General features: G+C 41.8%; 1 protein-coding gene and 1 long non-coding RNA gene across 5 annotated transcripts in view; one reads left to right on the top strand and one right to left on the bottom strand.

Annotated features, from left to right (window-relative positions):
- The window catches only part of SETBP1 (SET binding protein 1), a 262561-nt gene that overhangs the window by 69784 nt on the left and 168196 nt on the right, over nucleotides 1-24581 (top strand). The window lies entirely within an intron of this gene.
- Nucleotides 2348-4363, bottom strand: LOC139789714 (uncharacterized). The gene is made up of 3 exons (XR_011723236.1): nucleotides 4003-4363; nucleotides 3192-3412; nucleotides 2348-2484 (listed from the first exon to the last, which is right to left on the bottom strand). It is a non-coding gene; the product is annotated as an uncharacterized lncRNA (long non-coding RNA).

Genomic DNA, 24581 nt, shown 5'->3' with positions numbered 1-24581 from the left:
AGGTAATTATATATTTTGTTTTACATTTTCAAAGAGTTATGAAAAAAAAGCATTAGTGCCTAAGACACTATTTACAGTAGGACCCACCCAAGGTTTCTAATTTCTTTTTCATCTGGTAGCTCCAAAAGTACTTCCCTGGTTTAAAAATTGGGCTGAAATTTTAATTGAGGGAACTGCAAAAGGGTTTTCCATTTTTCCTGCAGCTGATGCAGTCAGTGGAACAGTTGGTGCAATAAATTGAAAATTCACAGCAGTCCCGTTACATTTATGAGAATTACCAGTACTGCATGTTATTCTAAAGAAAAATGCCTGCCTGTTGAGGAGGTGCCATCTCCACCAAATGCTTTGGAGCAGCCGCAAGGCAGGTGCTGACAAGACTTTCCTGATCTCCCCATGACCCCTGCTGCAGGAGGTGAGCTAGCAAGAGGAATCAGCAGAGGCAGGGAGGAGAAGATGGTTTGTTTGTTTCTTCTTGCTTGGAAAATGTGTGCGGCTGTCAGGGTCGATGTGTTTTTGTGACACTCGAGCTGCCTCTCCAGCATCACTCCTTGCGAGCTACATACTCATCTTTTATCGGGAGGATGCTGGCATGGTGAGAGACAACCTATTCATAGAAAGTAGTCAGCTGAGCATATCTGCAGAAACATTCAGAGGACTTGACTTTTTTTTTTCTCCCTCTCTGAAGAACCCTTTGCCCATATTTCCTTTTCTTTATTTTTCTTCTTCTTTCCCCCCCCACCCCCCTTTTTTTTTTTTTTGAAGGCTGAGAAATGCCTCAGGAATGCACTTGCTCAGTCTCCTTTCACAGGCTGGCTGTGCCAGTGATGTATTAATTAGCTGGAGAGCTGCACACTAACAAGCAACTGCAGGCTGATCTCGTTAAACATTAATGCTTAACTAGAAAAGCAAGAGCTGTTAAAGATACGCCACTCAATGTCATCTGTGTCCGAATGTAAAAGAAGTCAGCAGCTGAGCTGGTTGTGCTTGTGTTTCCAGAGGGAGCAAGAAGGGCCGAGTAGCTCAGATCCCTTTTCCAGAGATGTCTGGGAACACCTCCACCACAGTTTCCATGCTCCTCTGATTGCCTTTAGCATCAATCCCAGCCCTTTCACAGCAAGCAGTCCCCTCTCAAGGAGACAAATAGGCAAGTTCGTGTGCCCACGCTGCTTTTTCATCCTTTTTCATGCCTTGTTCTTAGTGGTTAGGTCAGAAAACCATCACAGGTCTGCTTCTTATCCACTCTTTAACCACAAGCAAATGGTTAAGACCAATGTTTTCAAACATGAAAGTTTCAAGTCATGTAGTTAGACCCCAATGGAATAATCCAAATTTGTGGTTTTCTTAATTACTCTTAACTTTGCTGGACATTCTAGGCAACCCATTTGAAAATACTGACCTTATCACCAAGTTGCTTCATCTTAGCCTGGGAGGAATTTGTTAGAACATTTCTTAATATTGTGGGGCTTGACTGTTACACGAGCAGTTGCTGACAGCACTTCTGCCCTGTCATTTGCATGGACAAAGATGGGATTTTGTATGCAACATCTTAATAACTCTCTGCATGCAAATAGAGGATAGGTTTTTGCAGGATTTTAATGCTTCACTTCCCAAAGAGTTACCAGGCATAGCCAGGGTATAAGATACATTTCAGGATCTAGAGTAGGCACAGCAGCCTTCTAACTTTCTGCAGTCACCTTTTCTCTGATATAGTAAGGAAGGCACAGCAGCCAGTACTTTTCCTTACCCTCCAACTGTTTGCATTATGCAACTTGATTTCAATTGATAATTCATTAATCATTTCCTATCATGGTTAATATTTACCCTGCTTGCTACTGTGCAGTCAGGGTGATGGGAGGGGCAAGAGCAGGGAAGCAAATGATATGGTCAGGGAAGCACAAAATGTATGGGAACACCAAGTCTTCACAGTCAGTCTTTTTTTTTTATTATTTATTTTTATTTTTTATTTCTCTCACTCTTTATTTTTTTCCTGAGGTGGATGTTTCCATGGTGCTGCCACAACCAGCTCTTCAGGGCTTACCTCAATTTTCTCAAGTCAAACACTCTTTGGTTGTCATCACGGCAGCCTAAGCTCCTTGAAAAAGTTTTTTTCTGGTCCTCCAAGAATTGCCTTTTGCTACCCAAGGAAGTGAAAGCGAAAGGGTTACTGCTGCCCTTTTGGAATTTTGTTGTTGTTGATGTTGGGGATTTTTTTCAGTCTCCAAGCGTGGTGCTTCCTCAGACAGAGCTTAAAAGCTGCTCTGCTTGATTTCCACTCTAATGGTGTTAAGACTGGAACTGGAGCTGCCTCTGCTCCCTGCTCCTCCTGCTGCCTGAGTCTTCAGACGTTATGTCACAGCTCCCAGTGTTGCTTGCTGACTCCAGCCGGCCTCCCCAGGGGACAGAAAACAGGTTCCCTTCCCTGTGGCAGCAGCAGTGCCCACATTTAAGAAGCTGCAGTGCTGAGCCGTGACTGCATTAGTTCTGCTACATTAGAACAGAATCAAAGAGCTTAATTTAATTCACTGGCCTGTATACCGACACCTGAGGGCCACTAATTCACTGTCACATATTCTCAGTGAAACCAAGCTCTTTAGTGTTCAGATCTCTCTCTCTTTTTTTTTTTTTTTTTTTTTTTTTTTTTTTTTTTTAATATATATTTTTTAAAATTTTATTTTATTTCCTAGAGCAGAGTTGTGCAAGACAAATGTTAACTTGCTAACTTTCTAGAACTGTCTCCTTGCAAGAATCATGGTAGGTCAGGATGACTCACTTCTGCCACTGTCCAACAAGCAGTAGAAGATCATGAGTCTCTCTTTTTTTTTTTTTTTCCTTGAAATATGTAAATTGATCTCTGTTCATTCGTTTTATGGTTAGCACCATCAATAAAAAAAGTTGATTCACAGCAACATATGTTTGGCCGTAAAACATATATTCACCACAGACTCTATTTGGACATCACTCAGGGGCTTTGAGCCTATCAGATACTTCAACCCAGTCTGTCTTTGCAAGTGATAGGATCAAGTCCTGTAGTAGCATCTGCTACTCTGTAACTTCCAAGAATCCAACCTTGCCTGTGTTGTTTGTAAGTGAAGACCCATTAGGCTAAATTAATCCCTAGGGTAAACATACAGGCTTCAACAGAATGTTATCAGGGATAAATTAGGCCTATTGATTTTTAATGACACTCTCACCTGAACAAAGAAAATAGAGTGTCTCTTCTGTTTCAGTCTATTGTTCTTCTACTGCAAGTGTCACCATAAGCAGCAGTTTTTACCCTGAGTTTTTAAACCTGGAAATTTTCCATTTCTAAAAGAATTAGAAAACATACTCTTCTTTCTCACTGCAGCTTTGGACAGTGCCATCACACAGTGGGATATGTTTCCCAGAATTTACACTTTTTCAAACGCTCTTCCTAGAAAAAAAAAGTGAGCAGACTGACAGAAAAATAACAGGCTTCCCATATTTTAAGGCTGATCTCATCCACTAAAGGGCATCCTCATCACGAGGGGTTTTCTCCATGGTAATAATGAAATAATTTTGAGCAGTACAAATGGATTTTTTTTTTTAACTGATCTGGCTGAGATAATCTATGCCTTGCTGTATCATGCCAAGGATTTCTAGCATCACCCCATCCTCTAACCCTTAGGTGGGTAATTTGGGTTATTCTACAATCCCAGGAAACATGTCTGTGGACTGTGTGATTAGTAGCATGGCCCCTGAGAAAAGCAGAATGTGATGAATCCTGTGTTGTTTCCTGGGAGGATGAGACATAGTTGTTCCCAAGTCTGGAGAGGCACAGCCAGGTCCATCTGCATAGGTGGTTTTGCTCCATCATTGTGTCAGTGCCTCTCAAGACCATGGGAGAATAAAGAAAAGCAACTCATTAGAAAGAAATCTCCATGCCTAGAGGTTTGAAAAGAAAACAAGAGACCTCAAGTGGAACCCAAGCTTCACTGGAGAGTCAGTATTGCTCAAGCAATTTTCTTTAAATGTTTTTATCACTTTAGTCTTGTTTGTTCCAGACACAACTGGGGCCTCTTTGGTGCCCCTTATTGCCTTAGTCCCAAACAGCAACGCTTTTGAGCACTTCTGTGTCTTTGTAAATAACCTTTAAGAAATTAATTTGGAGGCTTTTGCTGTCATCTGTGGTGTTCAGATGGTGGTCAGTTTTAGTCTCACTTCCAGTCTTACTACTTCTCCAGCCACTGCCCCAGCTGAGGTCTGGATCTGCAGAGGTGGAACTATTTCTGTGGTTCCTCCGTGATGTTCAAAACCGAGTGTGGCCTCTGGTGTCACTGCACTGTGGTGTCAAGCATGGATGCAGGGGGTGCATGTGAGTGTCTGGCTGTAACTTCACTGTGTGTCCTCCTGTAATGAGAGATATTTGCTTGTGGTCCAGGCTGCATGGTTAAGAAAACTTTGCCATTAACCCTCTGATCTCCCTGACTGCACCAAATCCTGGTTATTTTTCACCCTGTATACTGTTTGGTTTAAATATTTGTACTTGGAAATGAAGAGGCATCCTTTCATTTTTTAAAAACCATCAGTTAGCTATTGGCTACACTTTGCTTAATAAACGAGGGACTTGGCTTTAAGCACTGATCTAAATGGCAGCATGTCTGCAGAGTCACATTTTGTGACATCTGAGTCATCATTTTGTTTCCAAATGTACCTTGCTAGTGGAAAAATTATTTATTTTTACTCAGAAAGAGGTTCTCTGTGCCCTTCTGTGCACACATGGTAGAGGTCAAAGGACTGAATACAAGTAATAGAATTTGAGGTATAAACCTGTTGTATATCTTGAATATTTCTTGATGAGTGTTTCTTTTAGAAGACTAGTTATTTATTACTTTTAATGCATTTTAGTAATTTTCAGTATGCACATTGTCATGTAGAAGGATGCATGGATCTTTTGCAGAAGGTAGTTATATATTTCTTCTCTCTCCCCATTCAGGATTTCAGGTCTATATATTTAACTTTTCTATATCTTGGTAATCACTTTATTTCCTGCACTTCCCTGGGCTGTGATTGGGAACTATGATAGTTTAGTGCTTTGCATTGCAGTGCCTTGCAGCATTTCATAACAAAACTGAAAGGAAACCCATGTTTAACATGGAATTTCTCTTTGGAAAAGCAATCATGTAGGAATATTCATATGGTGTGTGACATAAGCCCTTATTTAAGTAATACAAAACACCAGATGTAAACTTAATGCAGGCTCAAGCGTGGAATTTGCAGTGCAATTCTTTTTTTTTTTTTTTTTTTTATCCACATCTTCCTTCCCAGAAAACACTACAAAAAAAAAACAAACAAAACAAAACACCAAAACAAAAAAAACAAAAAAAACCCTCCTCATAACCTGTCATCATCATCAGAGATAAGGAATGCTCCAATGCAGAAACATACCCTAAAAAGGGAAAGGCCAATATTGACTTGCAGCAAAGCTTAAGCCCTTTAAACTCACCCCTGGACAAGAAGAATCAATGTCTCTTTCAAGAAGAAAAGTGCCACTGGTGTAATACAGCAAATCATTAAGCTATGCTAACAGTCATATATTTTCTGTTCAAAACTGTGCTGCTGTGTATATAAACACGGGAAGGTTTTGTAGCTGTGCATGTCCAGATTTTTGACGTGCGTACGTGGATCTGGCATAGGAAAGCCTATTTGGGAGTTAGAAGCGACGTCCCTAATGGACTACTATTGACTTTAGTTACATCAGGGGCTAAATATAGACCAGGCAGCAATGTACACAGGGCTGTGTGTGACAGCCAGGACAGAATGTGCTGCTCAACAGACAGACAGATGGACATTGTTCCTTTTAGGTTGAGGAACTCCACTGGGTTCTTTCTCCCGGCACTGCTACCCCCATGGGAATCATGCTCCCTACCACCCAGAGCTGTGGATACAGCCCTGAGGGGGGATGTGGGACTGGTCTGGACACAGGTCTGTTGGCCCAGCTGCCTGACCCAGTGAAGGGCTGATCACATGAATTATAGTCAAAGTTACAAAGAATATTTGGGCTTTAGGTATGTTGCCTCAGCGTTCCTCACACACACCTCTTACTCCCTCACTCCTTCACAGTTGCACTTCATCATTTGCTTTCCTGGAGTTGGGCTTTTGAAGAAAAATCTGCCTTTCCAGCAGCATTCTTCAAAAGCACTTTTGCAGCCTGGACCAGCAACAGGACATCCACAAATCTGTGCTCTGGAGGAGACTTTATCTCAATATCTCTCTGACTTTATCTTGTTTTTTGGGGGGCTGGAAAAGCTAGAAAGGAGCCTGTTTTTTTCCTTACTGTGAATGAGTGTGAAACCGTTCAAGTTAATTGGATTTGAATTTTTTTTTTCTTTTTCTCTTCTCCACCATTTACTGCTGTTTTTAAGACAGGAGAGCACCAGTGTTGAGAACGGATGTTCTCAACCTGACAGCCTCTCTGGAAGAATATTGCAGGGTTACAGTGCATCTCAGCACAAAGGCATTAAGGATCTCGGAAGACTTGGCAAACCCTGGGGATGCCAAAGGCAATGCTCAAGGTGCCCAGAAGTTCAGACAGCCTCTTTTGTTTCTCTTCCTGGGAAGGAAGGATCAAGGCTCTTGTGTCACAGGAACTGACAGTTTTGAAGTGATGCAGGCTTTCCAAACTTGTGATTCTTTGGGACAAAGGTGGCACCCATCCACTCAGTGCCATGTGTTCTTGTGGATTTAAATCTAAGTAATGTGCACAGATAGGATGTGTCTGGTGTCCCAAATTGTTTGTGGATGCATTAAGGTCAGCCATCTCATCCAGAATTTCCTCCAGAACACAAGTTACAGAGAATCATCATCATATATACAATGGGTAACATAAACCCATTTTTTTTAGGAAAACGATTTAAAGATTATGAAGCCAGAAAAAAACAAACCAAACAAAAAAACCAAAAAAACAAAACAAAAAAAACCCCAACAACAATAAAACAAACAAAAAAAAAAAACCCAAAAAACCCCTCCTCCAAGACCCACAAACTCAACACAAGGAAGGGAATGATCCAAGTTCTAGGACCCTGTTTATATTCTTCATAATCTGTAAGAGATCTAGAACTTTACTTGCTCTCTTATCTCTAGCCCTTCAATATTCCCTGAGCATCCACACAGGGAAGCAAATCTTGTGTATGTGGGAAAGGACTGCATGTGTTTCATTTGGTGGATTCATAGAATGATAGAATGGCTGGGGTTGGGGGTGAACTTAGTGATAAAACAGTTCAAACCCAGGGGCATTGCCCACTAGATCAGGTTGTCCCAAGCCCCATCCAACCTCATCTTCAACACTTCCAGGGATGGGGCAGCCACAGCTTCTCTAGGCCAGGGTCTTAACACCCTCATGGTAAAGAATTTCCTCCTAATATCTGATCTGAATCTCCCCTCTTCAATTTAAACTATTGCCTCTTGTCCTCTTGCTTGCTGTCCATGTAAAAATTCCTATTAGACCTCTTTTACAGTGCTCTGAGCATTACAGATGGTACACTTTTAATAGATATTCCTCCTTGCTTACAGAGAAAAAGTGCCCATTCCCTCCCCATGCAGTCTTTGGGCAATGATTTTTTTTTTTTTTTTGGTTTAGAGTATGAGGAGGAAAGCAGAGCAAATACATTGTCCCTTTAGATTTACAGTCCAGGAGATAGGTCACAACCTTTAGCCACTCTAAAAATGATCTATACCTCAGGGGCCTGGGAGGCAGACCTGGAATATATATCCTAGCATGTCTTAAGCCATCCTGAGCTGTGAATGTGGTGCTGGCCTGAGCCAGTCTTTACTCACTCAGTGGGGGAGGGAAAGCATGAACAGGAGGGATGTCACCTCTGGGAAGCCGATATTGTGCCGACAGCAGGTATTGATGGTCCCAAGTCCCAGTGGCACTGCTGATCCCATCAGGGACATCTGTCCTCTCCATAATGAGTTTTGCAAGAGTAGGGAGAGACAGCTGATTCTGTGCGTGGCTCCTCCAGCAATGTTACTATCAGATAATGGGATTTCAGTGCCGCGGAGCGGGAATGGGAGCTTCATCTGTGCGAGACGCTGTGCTGTTCTCCACTGTAGCCTCAGCAGAGCGTTGCTGCCAGCTCCACCATGAGAGCTGGACCCCCAGCTGAGTCTCACAAGTGAAGAAGATTCACTTCTGAACCCTTTTTTTTGGGGTTTTTTTTTTTTTTTCTCCATATCTGTGCAGTCAGCTACAGTAAAGCATGCTTTGAACTGCCAAAACTAAGAGTTTGAGCCGTTTGGTTCAGAGGCAAAATCCACCCTTCCTCCTCATCCAAATGCTGAATCTGGACTCAGGGAAGCCCAGCTGTGACTATTGTCAGACTGCCAATAAGCAAGCCCTGCACCAAGCCAAGAAAGTCCCTTTGAGTCCTGTGGTCCATGAGCAAATCCTCTGAGGCTTGAAAGCATCCACCTTGTTAAACACAGGACATTATGAGCATTTACATCTCCTGATGAAATTATTTGGCTTTAGCAAGCTCAGGGCTCCATTAGGACTGACCCCTGCATGCCTCAGCCTAGTATATTGTGGTAGAATACAGATAACCTCAGACATGGATTTTCTTTGCCTCCTGGAAGCAGGGAAAACACTAGTTAAACATGGAATTTTCTGTCAGAAAGCCAGAAATGAAAAGTTTGTATTTTTTACTATATACAGAGCAATCTTTTCCTTGCTTCTATTAGGTGTCCTGAGACATAAGAAAATATTGCAGGGTCCTTTCCTTGCAGAAGTTGTGCTTATCCTGTGATCTGTATTTCTTTTCCCATATCTCTTGTGCTGCTCTCATCATACTATTATCAAAGCACTTCAAATTAGACCAGCGCAGCTCGGCTCTTGTATCCCCTTAAAATTCATTGAAAGGGTTATGTTTGGGTTTCTAGGAATGCCAGAAAGGTTTTAAGGCAGAAATAAGCCCCTAAGGGTTTCTTTCTTCTGCTTTTCTAAGTATGTGCATGTGGTCTAGGATTTTCAGAAGTGTATTGTCTGTCACAGCTGATGGATGTGATGAAGCTCCCATGGGCATTAGGGCAGTGGGAGAGCCCTAATGCAAGACACTCCTTAATATCCCACTCTCATCTTTCTCTTTCAAAACCTATTCCTTGTTCAATATTACTTAACAGGGGCTACTAAACTTGCACCAACACTCTTCACCACAACAGTAACTGCATATGAGCCTCATAGCTACACTTTATGCTATGCTCAACACCACACACACACTCACACACACACTTTTTTTTCTTTTCCTCTCTCACATCCATTCACACCAGCTCCCCCAGCCCCAAGCCATGTGCCCTTTTGGAAAGAAAGATAGAGGGAGAATTTGGCTACAAACCCTATTCTGGGAGGAGAGGAATACAAGAGTGGCTTGAGGGGAGACCTCTGGGCACTGCTGGTGTCACCAGGATCCAGTTTATTGCTGTCTATTCTCCATCATCTCATCATCTCTTTGCCTTCCCTTCCCACTAATCCCCTCCTCAGATGACCCCACCATTAATCTAAGATGAATGGGACCACAGTGTCAGGGAATAACAATAATATATCTACAGCTGCTGCCATGGTCAGTCTACTTATATACTGCATTATATACTTAGTGCCTGCCTTAGGTGTTTGAAGTGCACGCTGTAGGATGCCCTGCAAGTTTTTATCACACCTTACTCAAAAGGACATTTTATTGACTTTAGGCACTCATGTCATAAGAAAATAATTTGTAAAAATTAAGATATGATCTTACTGCTATGTTGTGGGTTGCTCCACTTTGCTTTGCAGATTATATGCTGAAAATCATTCCCTGAGAGTGGTGAAATTGGTGCAGCTCTCACAGGCTTTCCTGGTTTTAAGTATTGGGCATACTGCTAAAACACTGCTAAAGCTGGAATGAATTGAAGTGTACCCATTGTATGGAAATATCTGTGGCCTGTGGACTGATGCAATACTAATTCTGAGATGTTCCAGATGCCCCTTAATGGTTAGAGCACCCTTAATGCTCAGCAGCTGCTGTGTTTTGGAATAGGTCTTGTTGCCAAATTCCTTCATGAATAAAAGCAAGGGTGCTTATCTGATGTGCAGGGAAAAACCAAATATTGCAAGTGAAAGTATGAACACCAAGGGATTTTGAATCACTATCCACTTTTACTTAATATTAGGCTATGATTTTTTCTTTCCTACATGCCTTTCTACCTTACTTTCTTTCTAAAGCAGCCCATATTCATGTTCCCCCAACATTTAGAATAAAATAAACACAACAGATTCCCCTCTGCCCCACTGAAGCTCCAAAAGTGAATACTCCCACTTTCAAATGTGCAGGCAACCTTTATGCCCATTCACCATCATTTCTACTTTCCATCACATTTGGCTTGCTCCAAAGCAAAGGTCTGGTGCCAGGATTTTTGCTGGCTGAAACAAGGGTGAAGCACTGATTAGAATCAGTGGCAAAGCTCCCAGTGTTGAGTAGGAAAGCAGACTGTGATTTGGAGTATTTGGAGGCTACACACAAAGCAATTGTACGTAGCAATACAACTGCAGCCATTCGACGGATGCTGAAGTTAGAGATCAACATGCTAGCATCTATAAATAGTAGTGATTTCTGCTGATTCCTTGTTCTTTTATTTTAAACACTATTGAAAATCAATTCCTTTCCTCCCTTTCAGGATAAGTAAAAGCATGTTTCCTACTCTCTCACAGTAAAACTCAAGCATTTTTTTATCCTAGAATAAATATTCTCTTTGTAACTGTGCTGTTGTGTTGGCATGCTTTATATTTTCCACACACATACAGAAAAATATTGCTAACATGTTAATGGATTTGTTGGCTTGTCAAGGAAAATTTTGTCTCTTGCAATGACAGCTTCAAAACTCAGGCTGCAAGAGGTCAGGGCAAGCAGTCACTCAGTGGACAAGCACAGTGCACTTCTCCTGGCAGTGAAGGCTTCAGTCTCGAGTCGGGTGCCTTGCCACTCTGATCCCCAGTGCTGGTTTAATCATGTTAATGCACTGCCTAATTATGGTCAATGCTGCATATTATTCAAATTAAAAGTGTATATTGCCATTCCCATATTCTGTCTGCAGACATATTTACACATTAGTGCTTTCTGAGCTGAATGCCCTCTGGTAGGCAGCGGAGGCTGTGTATCACCCCATTAGCTAAAAAGGGAGGTGGATGATCATATTAGAGTGGCCACCCAGATTGGAAAGTGTTTTACTTGGCACACTATCTGGAGACAAATGGTTTCTCTGAAGAAAACTTGTCCCTGCAAAATCCTCTGTGAGATACAAATCTAAAAACATCTAAAACATTTATGAGATGCAAATCTAATGTGCTTTCCTCATTAATAGGGCAATCCTGACCGGTGTGATCTTGGTTGTGTGAGTTTGCATGCCTGGGGTTGCACACACCCCAAGAAAAGAGAGATTTCCAGAGTCAACCACTGAGCAGGGAGCTACAGGCTTAATGAGTCAAGCTATGAGCCTTCCCTCAGGGTGTTCATCAGTTCTTGCGTTCCCAAAAGTTGTACTGGCCTGCTGGCATCTCCAGTGGTGGGCACCCAGCCCTTGAGTGGGTTTCAGCAAAAGAAAGATGCTGCTGCTGTAGTGGAAAGCAATCTCACCCTTGGCTGCTGTGCTGGTGGAACGGCTATTAAATGTCAAAGATACATAATTAGACAGCAGTTTCTGAGATGGGTCCAAGCTGGAAAGTATTTCCCTAAATTGAGATCTGCCATTCTTGTTTCTGTGGGATTGTTGGGATGGTATCCTGATTATGTTGGATCCAATGATAGTGTGAACAAATAAACTCTTGATTTTGCAGTCTTGTGAATGATAAGAAAAGAAATGAACATGATAAATAATAACAGCAACAACAGCACCACTATTAGTCCTAATAATATTAGTACTGCCATATTGCCTCTTTGTGCTATCGGTTACCTAGTGTGACTTCTCTTATAGGAGTAGAATCATATTCAATCTATTCCATATTTTGCATACAGTAAAAACTTCAATATTTCAGTATGTGTCACATGTTTAGACCACAGTTGTAAGTCATGGAGGAAGCTTCTGGGAAGAGTTAAAACATAAGAGTACTTTCAATCTAGAAGAAGCTGGACAGTGCAATGTATGGCAGTAAATGGATGGGTTTTACTGGCAGACAAGTTTTTTTGTGTTTTCAGAACTTGGAGTTGTGCATGCACTTGGCTCAACACTTATGTAATTTGGCCCATAAAATTCTATCTGTTTCATTGTATTAGGCACTTAAAATTTCCTTTGAGGAAGTTTCTTTATTTTTTTTTTTCCTGGGATTCCAGAGTAGATGCTTAGACTTGTATATTTAACGTTCTCTATTATTCTTTTGATTGTTTCCCCATGCTTAATTCATTACGATTCAAGCTGGAAAAGTAGAGTCAAAAGAAATTCTGTGCCCTGGGATTTGACTCTTTTAGGGAACAGAAAAAGTTCCTTGAGACAAAATCTATTATGTTTCAACAATCCAAGGTCATTTGTTTGATTTTCCCTGTTTGATTTGTTTCAGTTTCTGGGAATGATTCTTTCACTATGACCCCCTAGAGCTGGACTAGATAGAAGGAGCTGGAGAAAGCAGGATTTTCACATATACTAATCAATTCTGAATTTCAGCTCAGCACATATCCTGTACTGTATTTGAAATGTCTTGGAACTGAGTAGTTTGTAGAGATAAATGTGAGGTTGTGGCTATTCTTGAGTTTGTGTGTTGAGGGAACTGTGTTAGTAAGTATCTGGTGATGCTTTGACCAGCTGTAGGTACTGATTTGTACACAAAGAGCTACAGGAAAAAGCTCTCTAGGTGGTTTTGCGTGACTGTTTTAGAAGATTAGAGTCAGAACAGATAGCTCACAAGTAGCCTGTTGACTGCTGGTTTTCTCTCCTGCTTGAGTACTGAATGCATTGATAAATTGATTATTTAATCAAAATTTAGGAATCCAGTTCAGTAGATTTGGCCACATGTGGTGGAGATAGTTAAATGTGATGGTGGAGAAGAAATTTAGCATTAAGTTGCAAAAAGAAAAGTGCTGGGTAGTATGGTCTTCAGAGAACAAGGCAGATGCTGCCTAAGCAAATAAATGAAGGAGCTGTGATGAAATAGTTTCATGGTGAATACAACCTTTTCTCAGAACAGAGGGAACAATAATGCTGGGGGTCTATTCCGAGTGCTTTGCAGGACTTTGGAATTTTTTGAAAGAAAAAGAAGTGGGACAAAGAAGAAAAGGGGCTGGTACCCTTTTTCTTTCAGGAGACTGTTTAGGATTGTGTCTCATGTTGGCAGTAAACCCATTAAAATGTAATCACTGAGCAGCATGAATGGTATGGTTGTATGCACATACCTGGGTCAATGGGCCTGAAAGCTAAGATGAAAAATAGTAAACCTGTAAAGATGAACCTGAAGCCTAATACAAAGGACACAGGGAATGAAGGTGAGACCATGACCCTGATCCAGAGTCAAATGCTGCATCTAAGGTATTCATTTTTCACAGGAGTGCCTGAAGAAGGGGACAACAGCCTTGGAGACAGGAGTCAGGTGGGGATGTCTGTGAAACCATGCTCTGGTCAGGTTTCCAGAGGGCCCACTGGTCCCCCACCACCTTAGGGCCATTGGCAGAGAAGACTTTCCCTATGCATAGTTTTTTACTGTTTCATTGCTATGGGGGTAATATGTGGCTTGGGTTTGCTTCTAGAGTTGCTGTCATCACTGTTTTTTGATTATTTTTTCTATTTAACCAGATTGATTGGTACTGCAGCCTCCAAGAGTTTCCTTAACACACTTTATAACCAAATAATTTCCCTTGCTGTTGTTATTTCTGCCATGTAGTACAGTTAAAAGAGAAAATAATAATAATAATAATAATAATAATAATAATAATAATAATAATAATCAGGAAACAAAGCTCTTATATGGGGAAAGGATAAAAAAAAACATTTGGAAATTCAATGCAGGCCATTAAGAAGTGGACAGAAAGCAAATGACCAAAGAGCAGCCAAGAATGTGAGGCAAAGAAAAGCAAAGACCGTGGGTTTGTAGTGGGTGTGAAGAAGAGCCCAGGGTGCACTTCACTTCCAAATGCATCATTTGCATTCATGAAGCAATCCCCTGTGCATCTGCACAGGGCCCTGTGAGGGCTGGGAGGCTCTGTGTGGACCCAAGTGCAGGAGCTGGAGGGCAATGATTGCCCTAAGCCCTTCTCCAGCCATTCACCCCATCTTTGAGGCTTTGCTTTTGATGCAGGCACTGCAGGCAGGCAGGCAGCTGTCCATTTGCAGAGCCTGCACCAAAAGCAAAGCTTCTCAGTATGAGAAGGCCCTTCCAGACAATGCCTTGGTCTGTGGGAATAATAGATGGTGTTTTTACAACCTCTGGGAGGCCTATTCCTGGGTAGATGGTGAAAGGCAATACCTCAGGACCACTGCATCACAGGAGGTTGTAAAATTGCTCCTCCCCATATGTATATAATTTTTGACAATGCTTTCACCGAGGAGTGTTTACTCTTTTTTTTTAAAAAAAAAATATTTTATTGCTTTTGCAAGCAGTCTTTTTTTTATTGTTGTCGTGAGGGTTTTTTTTCTTGGTTGGTTGGTTGGTTGTTTTTTTGTTTTGTTTTGTTTGGATTTGGGTTTTTTTTTCCTTCCTCTCCCATCCTCCCCTTTTCACTTTGACTTATCAAACTCTTAAGTCTTATTTTCAGCTGACGCGGAGGCATTAAATGAATGGCTGGGCCACCAGTTTAAGGGAATTGATGATCTTTGGGGCTTACAGTTTCACAGGTCAAATGATAATGTTGCCCTTCGGGTTAAATTCATACATTACATGGGGAAAAACAGGAGCTTTTGCTGAACTCAGGGACAATGCGGCACAGACCAACTTTAGTCATAAAAAAGCATTTAAAAGCTGTTTTGAAGAGGTCAGTGCAGGGATGTACAGTCTTTCATATAATTTCTTTATGTTAAATTTTTTCCCTGGTAGCGTTCTTTCTTTGCCACCCTTCAGGCAGACATTTTCTGTTTGTCTTGTGTGTACTTTTAAATGACAATCATGGTCCCAAGGCAGCTATAGATAAAGACAGAGATCGAAATAAAGCTAGACCTAGAACTAGGCACTGGCACAGCCATAGGAATAGGACTGTGTATGTATAGGTATTGATATTGATAAATTTATGAATATAGATGCAGATATTGATGTAAATACAAATACAGTTTTAGATATTCATGTCCATTTTAGTGTGTGCCATACCATAGTGTGTGAATACAACAAGCAAAAGCCATGAGGTTCATAAGGCCTGGGGTTTGTTCTCTTGGTGTACCAGGGCAAGACCTATGGATGATGCCATACTGCTAATTATTAATAAGATTTTCTGCCTCCATGTTTTTTATAGTACTCTTCCTGCCCTATTGTGGTCTTTTCATGTAAATCCCTCCAACACACCACTATCTTGCCTTCACTTCGCTTCATAAATCTGCTGCCACATGCTAATGACCAATTACATTTTGTTCAAAACCAAGTATCTCAACTACTCAATAAATGGGAAGAAATTACTATTCCCCCTCTGCCCTTTTCTTTTTTCATCTGGATTGCATTCTCTGTGGAATGATAAACAAATCATTGGTAATAGGCATTTATTCCCCCTGCACCCATGACAAATGAGATTGACATTATGGGTCCTTAGCTGCTAGTGGTTACAAAATAGTTTAAAACCTATTGGGTCCATTCAGAACAAAGCCTGGAGTTGTTTTTAGGGGCATAAGTTTTGATAAATCCATCTTTTTTTTTTTTTTTTTTTTTCCTTAAAGGAGATTCAATTGATCTCTCAAGGAAAAAAAAAAAAAAACATATCAGAAATTTTGGTTCTCAGATGCAAAGAGGAATTTTCTATAGGGTGAATATGTGGAGAGAAAGAAGAACTGACCCACTTCTTCACTTCCATCCACCACTTGCTCAGAAAAGCACTGACACACACGGTGTATGTAGGACCTTGCACCAAAATTCACTCTTGGAAGGCAGAAACAAGAAAGCTCAGGCACAACCAGAAGCTTTTGAAACCCCCCAGCTGTTCCCTCAGAGGATCCTTCAGCCCGCTGTTTGCTGTCTAGAGGCAGATCCTCCTCCCATGGGTATATAGAGCAGAACAAAGCCTGTGGGATTTTGCAGTGACACTTATAGTCCTTCTAAAGGCACAAGGATAAGGTGCACAGGGGAGATGGCATTAAGTGGAATTAGTTTGGTTGATCTCCTGTAATTGAGCCTGTACTTGGCTCAATTTACATCTGAATCTAAGTAAAAGATGGGGACTAATGTGTATGCTTGCCTAAGTAAAAAGTGGATATCTCTCCTCCCCAAGGTTTAGGCCATGTCTCTATCACCCAGAAAAACAATTAATTGGTTGGGCTTTATTAAAGGGGTAGGCTCAGTTCCCCAAAAAGGTTCCTGTCTTTGGGAGAACAAGAGCACTTTGACAGATACTTAAATAGATAGGATTCAAGTGGAAAAACAAACAAACAAAAAAGACATCTGTGGAAACTATAAACGTGTATAGCTTCCAAATATGTGACTTGAAATAATTTGCAGTGACCTCACATTCAAGAGCAACAGGAGAGCTGGAAAGAGGATACCAGATACGGGTTGCTACCACTGACAGATCAGGGACGTTTCTGCTTCTCAACCTGAGATGCTGGGCTGCCATTAAGCAGTTGCCCATTCAGGACCCAGCAGGGATGAATTCCTCACATTGGCACCCCTGGGAGCTCACATCCCTGCAGCTGAGCCGACTGTGGGATTGCTTGAAGGGGGAAGAGTGGCTGTCACCTGTGGCACTTGTTTCCAGGATCAAGAGCTGCCTCTGCCCCATGGCAGACTTCACCAGGAAGGCTTCATCAGGCAGTGGGGTTGCAACAGGTTGCAGCATCTCACTTATCATGCCTAGTATTTTGCAGTATTTAAACTAGAAAGGCATGTTATAAATGCAGGCATAGGTGTGGCATAAAGTGAAATAAACTGGCAGCTGATACCACCCATTGTTTTGAGACAGGACATGAGCAATTCTGTGTGTAAGAAATTTTGGGCAGCTTTGTGATAATTTCTTCACCTCAGGCTTCTGAGTGATCTTTGGGGAGCTCAGAAATCAAGTGCTAACTATTTTCTCTGAAAACAATTGAGTTTGCCAGTCTTTACACTGTCAGGCTTCAGATACCAATGAATTATTTGTGAAGGTCATGTTGTATTTGCGGGACACCATTAACACTTGCCTCCAAGGGAAGCAAGCCTTCTGTCAGGAAATTTCTTTGAAAATGTATTATTATTGCTGTTATTTTCACAGAATATGTCATTCAGTGATGGGGTGAGTGCTGGGGTGTTTGTGTTGGATATTTCACCTATGGTAATTACCAGTTTGCATTAGGAGACTTTCTGTGTGGATGCATCTGACAAAAAAATACATCTGAAATCTCCCAATAGCACTTCATAGTTTTTCTCAAATAAATAAATGAGGACTTGCCTTCCCCAGATTCTGATGAGGTCATCAGCAGCTTGCAGAAGGTAGGCAGATTGCTACCTACTTAGTAACAGCAAGAATCCTTCAGGCTCTGGAGAGGGAGATCACTTACTTCAGGGCTGCTGAGAGTTTATGAGCTAGCAAGGAATAAATATTCAACATGAGGTTTTCCCAGGTGCTATTAACATGATGGTCTTCTAACTCAATTAAAAAAAAGAAAAAAAAGATAAGAGGAAAAAAAAAAAGAAAAAAAATCAGCTTGCTGGTTATTATGTTTTGTTTTCATCTTTTTACTGTTTAAATGTAAGTTCTTTCAGATACCACTGACTTGTTTATTTTACTTTGAATTATCATGTAACAGAAACCTTCCTTTCATTTCCAGGCAGAGCCTCAAAACTCAGTGTCTTGATTAATAAAATATGAAGAGTTTATCCTATGTGTTTCTCCTCGTTTAAAAGAGAAATCTTTCTGTTACAGAGAAGACAGCTAGCACTGCTAAAAAAAATAGGTATTTTTCTCTCTCTTTGCTAATGCATTGGACTAAGGAATAAGATACACGGAAAGAAATCTCAGTTCTGCCAGAGACTTTCTGGGTGGCACTGGCTCTATCAAAAATAAAATAGCTTTCCATATCTTAAATTCATGTCAGATCTGAGACAGTCACTCAAGATCTTTCTTAGAGAACTCTCTGGAGATGCTGACTTGTTGGCTATAGATGGAGTCTGTAATCAAAAGATACTTGGATGTCTAAGATAAAAAGAACCCTTCTAATAATCTGTTCTTTCTCCAGACTCCTTCTGTTAAATGAGGGCAACAATCTTTCTTTTATATCCAGCCTTTTGAAACCACCTCAGGTCTTCTCAGTCTCAGCACGTGCTGCCCAGTGCAATGATGCTCTGATCATGCTACAGGCCATGAGGTCTCACTTGCATTTCAGATTACAATATTAATGATAATAAAGTTTAAAGTCAGTTTCAATGGGATTTTGTTATGTCTAGAACATATGTATCATACATATATATATATTGTACATGTGCTATATACAATGCTAAATTAACATAACCCGAACATCAACTTTAATTAGTTTCATGACTGGAATGCAAATTATAAAGTGAATGTGAACATTTAATCAGCATCCAGACATTAACATGGTGTCCTGTGGATACTTTGAGAACAATGAAAATGGAATGCCTACATATACGTATGAAAATATTGCATGACATGATATATAGAAATTAGATATGTTTTTTTGATAACCTCTTTCCACTACTAGAAAGACAAATACAGTTTTATTTATTTTTAAATGAAGTCCTAGATTTGCAATTAAAGGAATGGCCTCAGTGTGAATTTGAGACAACAAAGTCATTGATCATGACAGCATCATGAGAAGCTAGAAGTTCGGAACAAGCCTATTATTTGGGACACAAAATGCCGAACTGAGCAAAGCTTTCCTCTCACTTTTTCATGGAAAACAGAGAATTGGGGGCATGCAGAGTAGTTGCTTTTAATTTGTTTGTTTGCTTTAGACCTGCCCAAATCAAAGGCTTTTCTGAGCTGCAGTCTTGCCCCCTCACACCCCCCTCCGCCTTTACACACACAACCCCCCCCCCTCAAACTTTCCAGACTCCCTTGTGCTGCTGTCCTCTTTCCTTTTATTTACTTAATTTGTGAAAAGAACCAAAGGGGGTCCCCAACATCCCATTGCCTAGGAGAGCTGGTTTCCCCACTGGGCTGCAGATGCTGGGGCAGAATGGACTCAAGCAGGCAGCGGTGAGGCGAGGCAAGCGTTATCCATCATTCAGCATCTTAAAAGAGAAGAAGGAGCAAGAAAAAGAGGGAGGCTGAAGGCAGGGAGTGGGGTTGGGGGGAACAAGCCTGGGCTGAACTGGAGGAATTTCCCCCCCCCCCAAGTTGCTGAAGAGAGGATTTTTGGACATCTGCCCAGACACATGCCGAGTTAAAAAAGCGGGAAAAATTCTGGAAGAATGAACGGAGGTAGAGGAGGGTTTGGGAGGACAGAGGGGAACATGGGCTATGAGGGGGTGATGGCAGCTAGAGGGACAAAGGAGGTCTGTGGAGGGAATGAAATGGCAGCATGTGTATGTCTGTCTCTGTGTCTTTTTGGGTTTTTTTCACCCTTTTTTTCCCACTGGATGTTTCAAATATTCTTTCCCTGTTGGGCATAATCATGCAGCAGAGAATCCTCTCTGTTGGACAGTGAGAGGCAGTGAGCTGTCTTTTGAAACTTCTTCTTCATTGCCTGGAACAGACCAATGCACCTACATAAATGAATGGAAGTTAGAAACATGCAGTCTTCATCAGAGCTGGTAAACACATATTAAGCAGCATGGCTGTTATGGTCATTAGAGCAAAACTCATTGTAGGCTCTTTCCAGCTCCTGATTTGTCCAGGAAAGGTTGCTTGACCTGAAAGATTCAATGAAAGATTCAACCAGGCAATATTTGAGCCTGATTCCAAGCACAGATGGGCAAAATAGTGCGATCAGCTTGCATAACCTGGGCAAAAGGTCAGATAAATTGTTCCATCTGCAGGAGATAAGGGACACACGGGTTGCACTCTGAACAGCTGTTTTCCATCCCTTCTCAGTCCTCGTGGTTTGTCACTTCCTCAGCTGTCTCAGTTTAGGTGTTCAACCAAAAGATCTCCACCCTGGTTGGAGTACAAATGTGGGTTACAGAGTTGTGTGGATTGAAAAGGATCTTAAATATCATCTAGTTCCAACTCCCCTGTCATGGGCAGGGGCACTTCTCATGAAGCCAGGTTTCTGAAAGTGCCCTCCAGCCTCACCTTGAACACTTCCAGGGATGGGGCAGCCACAGCTTCCCTGAGCAACTTCTTTCAGTATCTCACCACCCTCAGAGCAAAGAATTTCTTCCTAATATCTCATCTAAATCTTTCCTCTTTTAGTCTTAAACCATTTGCCTTTGTCCCATCACCCCATGCCCTTGTCCCAAGTCCTTCCCCAGCTTTCTTGGAGCCCCTTCAGGCACTGGAAGGTGCTCTAAGGTCTCCCTGCAGCCTTCTCTTCTCCAGGCTGAACAACCCCAGCTCTCTCAGCCTGGCTCCAGAGCTGCTCCAGCCCTCCCAGCATCTCCGTGGTCCCTTCTGGACTTGCTACAACAGCTCCATGTCCTTCTGGTGTTGGGGACCCCAGAACTGGGTACAACACTGGGTGTAGAGAAGAGAAAATCACCTCTCAACCTGCTGGTCAGGCTTCTTTTGGTGCAGGGTTAGAACCAACTCAGACGACAACAAGACTGGGCCACAGAAATCACTGTCCAGTAGAGCCAGATGAACATGGGTTGGTAGCAGTAACTCCTGTGTAACTCCTTTGTAACTAAAAAATATTAACATTGCTACAAATTGTAGATAAATTTGCCAGACAGAACTAAAATGTATCCTTCTGCCCACTTCAGGAAACCAATAGAGAGGTATCATTAATGAATAATCATTATCATTATTGCATATCAAGATGCAGTGTCTTAAAAAGAAGTAGTGGATGGCAGTACTTAAAGTTTGACTGGATTTAAGCTAGCACAGGTGTATAAATTCAGTTGTTTCATGTAACTTCATTCATCTTCACTGTCACAACACTTGTTTTGTAACAGAAGATACATAGAGACATTCAGATTTTACGTTTTGCACAACTGAAGTGCAGTTTAGCTGGAAATACAAAATCTGAACTTAAAAAAAAATTCCTCAGCTGACATCAGCTATTGGGAATTTTGGGTATACAGGCAAGCCAGGCATTGGTCAGATGCCAATGGACAGTGTTTAAAAAAACCAAGAATAGGGGCTGGGACTTTAAGTGTTGTAAACTGGAAAAGTTGTGAGAAACACTTCTTCTGCTCCCAGGTAGCAAAAATACTTAAGGCTACTCTTGTCCGAGGACTGGAAATCTTGGGAGAAGTGTGGGTCAAAGAAATGGATAAAACACTTAAGTGAAGCCTTTGCATGGAATTTTGGCCTTAACAAGTTTCAAACTTGCACTGTTCTCCAAGGCAAATGAGTTCTGTTTCTCACAGCCATAGCAAGTAATTTTTTTGGAGAACAGGCTTCAACTCCATGAAGGTTACGAAAACTACTGGATGCGATTTTGCTAGTTTTACTATTTCTGTGGCTGAAATCAGTGGTGGACAACTTGTATTAGAGTATGGAGACTTGCACATCAAAGTCGTTAGCTGAGCCTCCATCCTTAGTATTCTCCATTCTGCATAGAAGTGGGCTGATTGTAATGCTCCAAGAGAGCAGAATTTTAAAATTTGGGTTTGCACTAAAATTTGGGACATGAGAAAAGGCTTGCTCCCTCACCTGTTAGTGCTGTTAGCTGTTAGTGTTGAATGTTTGGAAGCACCCTGTGGCTTGCACAGCTGAGCTGTGCCACCTCCTGCATGGTGACTAATCCTTATCTATATAAGTTTAAACCAAAGATGAACTAGCTGGTGTCCCAAGGCTATGTTAGTTTGCTCAGTGTGTAGTTCATGTGGTGCCAAAGAATTAGGGGTGGTCAGTGATTCAAATCCCGCAAGTACATTGTTTTGTGTGTGTGTGTGTGTAAGGGTGTACAGATATAGATTGCATTTACTAATTCATTACAGATTTATCCATGCCCCTGTGTGAGTAAAAGTGGCCCCTAGCACAGAAAAGTTGGTTATCCCTTTAAAACATTGCTCCAGTGTACCTCTACTCTGTCTATGGAGGTGAAAGAATACTGGTCCTTGAGTGGGGGTGTTTGCAAACCAGAATGATACTGCGGCCATATATATGAGGGTGTAGATTAACTTTTCCCCCATGTTTTCATATGGGCTGTTTTTGTTTCCCAGAGTCAGTATCCAGTGTCTCTCTTTAAATAAAAACATGTCACTTTATGGCCTACTCCCTCAACAGATCAAGTCAGATACACAGCCATGATAGCTCTTTCTGGGGATGATTGACCCAATGACATAGTCCAGACCTCATGTTCTCTAGCTACTGCTGATGCTTAGATCAGATACAGATACTCAGTGTACAGAACGAGTTGGCTTCTTTAACCAGCTGGGAGGCTGACCTGCCTGATCTGAGGCTGGTGTTGACCATGCCCTTTGTCGAGCTCTGATTACAACAGTGCTGGCAAAGCTGCCGTTGTGCTTGGCTCTTATTGGTTTCTAATTTTCTCCACAGTGCTGTACACTGAAATGAAAAACATCTGGTCGCCTCACACGCTCTGTTTAGACTGGTTACACAAATGCATGATATTATGCAACCCAGATCTGTGATCCTATTTCTCCTTCTTCTGAAGCATTTCATATTTTGCTTTTTATCACATCAGACAGGCAGCTGGACAGCTTCCAGGTGCTATTTCTCAGATGACGAGCCTCGTTGCTTGACCCACCAGTGCAGGTCAACCTGCCACCACTTCATTGTTTTGCAAGAACGCCTTGTGCCTTTTTTTTTTTTTTTTTGCTTCCTTACCCATGAAGCCAAGCAGCTCAAGCTCTTGCCAAGAGACCAGCTGTGGAAGCTGGTGAAGCACAGCAAGATGGTTCAGGCAGGGTGTTTAGCTTGCTTGCCCCTTGGGCCTTTCCTGTTTGACAGCACAGGCTTTCCAGCAGGCAAGAGTTGATAAAACTCCATCTCTCAGGGATGTCTGTCCATCCCTTGCGATGTGCAGAACTTCCACCTAGGAGAAGCAGTACCGTGTGTTGCGACAGGATGAGTTCAGCAGAGGATTTCTGATGGCTTTGCTCCTGTCATTCTTCTTCAGCATGCCTTTGTTAAATAGCTCTAACATGCATTTCACTGGGCTGTCTTTTCAGCTCCAAAGTGAGGAGGTTTTCTGAGGGGAGTGACTGTAAAAAGCTCAGCAACAGAAAGTTGCAGTGCTGCTCACTGGCTTTCTACCATTATCACGGCAGCTGAAAATCAAGTGTAGTAGCTCAAGCTCTGTTAAGTTCAGCTTTTAATTAAAATCCATAATTTAATGATAGAGACCTCACTCTCCTGGAAAGGGTACCATTATAAATGCCCACATATGACCTGGATTGCTGAAATTGGCATATTGCCTCTATTATGTTAGAGATAGCAAACCCAAACTGACTTATTGCTGTAACCATTTGCCAAGCAGAGAGAGACACTCTCTTCATCCCAGATATGAAAAACTGAACTAAAGCACGTTGGAGCTGACTTATTTTGTATGTGAACTGATGCAACAGCATGGCGTGACCATAGGAAGAGCTGCTGAATGCCAACAGTCTGTCACATCAAGTCATGCAAAGAGCTGGGTGGGGACAGTGCTCGATGTGCTGTCCTGAAATTGCTGTCTGGAGGGCTACCCCAAATTACTGCCACTTTCTATGGATGAGATGGTATCTGATTAGAATTCCTCCTTTTTTATATTTGTGTGTTTCTATGTTTATGCAGCTATAAGTAGCATGTGCAAGATGTGCACAATCTCTTGATGTGCAAGAGAGAGGTTAGCGAAAAAAAGAAATAAAAAATAGTGCCTGCTATCTCATGAGCTCATGCTGGTTTTTTCCACTGCCCAATTCATGCCTCCCTTATAAGCATTTCCTCTTTATCCTGTAGATTTTGCTATAATCCTGGGCTTCTCCAGCTGAGCTGGAGGAATGGCTCCTTTAATTTGCTTGGAAACGGTCCAGTCTTTGGAGTCTGGATAGCTCTGGTTCATATCTTAATAATTTTCATGCCTTCACATGAATTTTTAAAATGGAAAATAACCTGGTGAGCCCTTGGATCTTTCCTGCTTGGCTGGCAGCTTCCCTGCTCCATTGAGGCAGCCAAGGAAACCTCATGCTCCAAGCCACGAGGACCTCCTCTTCCATTTGGGAGGCAATCCTGGGTTTGAGCTCAGAGGTTCATGCACGTTCGTGCGTGCACACGGGTAGGAACACGCCGCTGAATACACTTATTTCTCTCGTCCCCCTTTCACCTATTAGTGTCCTTTGAAGGTTCAGGTTACCTTGCCAATGGAAATGTATGAGTTCGCCATGTGATATAGCATAACTGCAACAGCAGATCATATAATTTTCCCCCGAAGGC

Source organism: Heliangelus exortis, chromosome Z (assembly GCF_036169615.1).
Source record: "Heliangelus exortis chromosome Z, bHelExo1.hap1, whole genome shotgun sequence".
Classification (NCBI taxonomy): Eukaryota; Metazoa; Chordata; class Aves; order Apodiformes; family Trochilidae; genus Heliangelus; species Heliangelus exortis.
This window is presented reverse-complemented; position numbering and strand designations above follow the sequence as displayed.